The sequence below is a fragment of the Amia ocellicauda genome, unplaced genomic scaffold (genome assembly GCF_036373705.1).
Source record: "Amia ocellicauda isolate fAmiCal2 unplaced genomic scaffold, fAmiCal2.hap1 HAP1_SCAFFOLD_363, whole genome shotgun sequence".
Classification (NCBI taxonomy): domain Eukaryota; kingdom Metazoa; phylum Chordata; class Actinopteri; order Amiiformes; family Amiidae; genus Amia; species Amia ocellicauda.
The window spans coordinates 4,391-7,500 of record NW_027102935.1 but is presented as its reverse complement, the minus strand read 5'-3'; positions in this window follow the sequence as shown (position 1 = coordinate 7,500).

Here is a 3,110-nt window from a genome sequence, read left to right as displayed (position 1 = left end):
GGGAGGTGAGGTCAGAGCCCGTGAAACCCCGAAAGACAGACCCTTAAAGGCCCGCAAGCCCTTGGGGTGAACGTCTGGGGCGGGCAGCATACACACTCTCCACGGCGGGCCGCGAAGACTTAGCGGGCGCAGCCGCCGGAGCGGGCCGCCGACGAGGCCTGAAACGCGGGGTGCGGCCGGGACCGTTCCCCCCCTTGCATTTCGCTGGATGATCAGACAGTCGCAAAGAACCGTCTGAAAATCCCGGGCCCAAGTCCAGAAAGTGTCCGTAAAAGAGCTAGCGGGGCCCAGCCACTTTCCTCCAGCAAGTGCCCTTAGCTCAGTTTTGACCTCTCTCATTGCACTAAGTGTCTTCAAAAACCCAGTTCCTGTATTTCCCCCGGCACCGTAGAGAAATGCTGACAGCCTGGAACACTGTGGCGGCTGCACACGGCACTCCCATGCCCGCCGCGAGCAGCCTAGCCCGCCTCAGACCCGCGAGAACCGCCCATCGGCACACGGCCCGCTGTGCGCCCGAGCCGTTTGGTGTAAAAACTGTCCAAAAGTGGTTTCGACCACTTAGGAACATCGTAGAGACTCGAAATAAAAAGGATTTTGTTGGAAAAGCGATTCTGAGGAAGGCTGTGTTAAAATTAATTTCGGGAAATGTCGTTTACCCCCCCCCCAATGGCTCCGAAGTACCCCCCCCCCACCCCCCCCCTAAAAAACCGTGTTCCGGGGGTTTTTCGAGAAAACAAACACACGGGGTATATAGAGGGGACTGAGACGAATCGAATGACGTGCTTTGCAAAGAAATCGGGGGCTCCACAGCCCCCCCAGGAGAGGTTCAAAAGTCGGAGGACTGGTCACCTAACTCCCATTGAAGTCAATGGGGGAAAAATGAAAACTGTCAAAAAGGCTTAAAATGGTTCAAAAACCCACTGGGGCAGTAGATAATCATCCTATTTGAATTTTAAAAGTCTTAGTTTGGCGAAAAAATACCTTTTAATAATTGTTTTAGGGGTCAGAAAAATCAGCTCCGGCTGCCTGGTCACCTAGGGGAGATAGAAAATTTTTCTAAGTTTTTCACTCGGCCGCCTGGTCCCCTAACTCGAAAATTTTAAAGTGCTCCCATCGGTCCCGGGATAGGGTGGCTGATAGCTGGGAGCCCCCTGAGCACTGCCCCGGTGTTAGTTTTCGGAGAAATGCCCCCGTTGATTTGTTATGATTTTTTTTCCGCCGGCCGCCTGGTCGCCCTAATGCAAAGTCAATGGGAGTGAGGAGATAGAAAATTTTTCAAAGTTTTTCACTCGGCCGCCTGGTCCCCTAACTCGAAAATTTTAAAGTGCTCCCATCGGTCCCGGGATAGGGTGGCTGATAGCTGGGAGCCCCCTGAGCACTGCCCCGGTGTTAGTTTTCGGAGAAATGCCTCCGTTGATTTGTTATGATTTTTTTTCCGCCGGCCGCCTGGTCGCCCTAATGTAAAGTCAATGGGAGTGAGGAGATAGAAAATTTTTCAAAGTTTTTCACCCGGCCACAAACGACTCCAAAACACACTGGGGCTGTGGCTGGGACTCTCACCAGGACTGCCCCCTACTTTATTTATGGATTAAAAAGCATTCTATATTAATTTTTCGATTTTTGGGACCCGGGACGCCTGGTCACCTAACTCCCCTTCTATCCCTATGGGGGGGGACGGGGACATCGAAAACGCTCCCATCGCTGCCGAGGCACGCTGCGGGGACTCTCCCTACCATCGCCCCATGCTTCCTTTGAAGAATATATGACGTTTTTCAATTTTCACCGACATTTGAAAATCAAAACTTCAGAACATTTCATAGTTATTCTCAATGGGTTGTCTAGGGGCACACATCTCTAAACTGGGGGAAATGCTCAAAATGATTAAAAAGAAAAACAATGCCCCCAGACCCGGGGGGCTGATAGCTGGGAGCCCCCTGAGCACAGCCCCGGTGTTAGTTTCTGGAGAAATGCCCCCGTTGATTTGTTATGATTTTTTTTCCGCCGGCCGCCTGGTCGCCCTAATGCAAAGTCAATGGGAGTGAGGGAGATAGAATATTTTTCAAAGTTTTTCACTCGGCCGTCTGGTCCCCTGACTCGAAAATTTTAAAGTGCTCCCATCGGTCCCAGGGTAGGGTGGCTGATAGCTGGGAGCCCCCTGAGCACTGCCCCGGTGTTAGTTTCTGGAGAAATGCCCCGTTGATTTGTTATGATTTTTTTTTCCGCCGGCCGCCTGGTCGCCCTAATGCAAAGTCAATGGGAGTGAGGAGATAGAATATTTTTCAAAGTTTTTCACTCGGCCGTCTGGTCCCCTGACTCGAAAATTTTAAAGTGCTCCCATCGGTCCCAGGGTAGGGTGGCTGATAGCTGGGAGCCCCCTGAGCACTGCCCCGGTGTTAGTTTCTGGAGAAATGCCCCCGTTGATTTGTTATGATTTTTTTTCCGCCGGCCGCCTGGTCGCCCTAATGCAAAGTCAATGGGAGTGAGGAGATAGAATATTTTTCAAAGTTTTTCACTCGGCCGTCTGGTCCCCTGACTCGAAAATTTTAAAGTGCTCCCATCGGTCCCAGGGTAGGGTGGCTGATAGCTGGGAGCCCCCTGAGCACTGCCCCGGTGTTAGTTTCTGGAGAAATGCCCCCGTTGATTTGTATGATTTTTTTTCCGCCGGCCGCCTGGTCGCCCTAATGCAAAGTCAATGGGAGTGAGGAGATAGAATATTTTTCAAAGTTTTTCACTCGGCCGTCTGGTCCCCTGACTCGAAAATTTTAAAGTGCTCCCATCGGTCCCAGGGTAGGGTGGCTGATAGCTGGGAGCCCCCTGAGCACTGCCCCGGTGTTAGTTTCTGGAGAAATGCCCCCGTTGATTTGTTATGATTTTTTTTCCGCCGGCCGCCTGGTCGCCCTAATGCAAAGTCAATGGGAGTGAGGAGATAGAATATTTTTCAAAGTTTTTCACTCGGCCGTCTGGTCCCCTGACTCGAAATTTTAAAGTGCTCCCATCGGTCCCAGGGTAGGGTGGCTGATAGCTGGGAGCCCCCTGAGCACTGCCCCGGTGTTAGTTTCTGGAGAAATGCCCCCGTTGATTTGTTATGATTTTTTTTCCGCCGGCCGCCT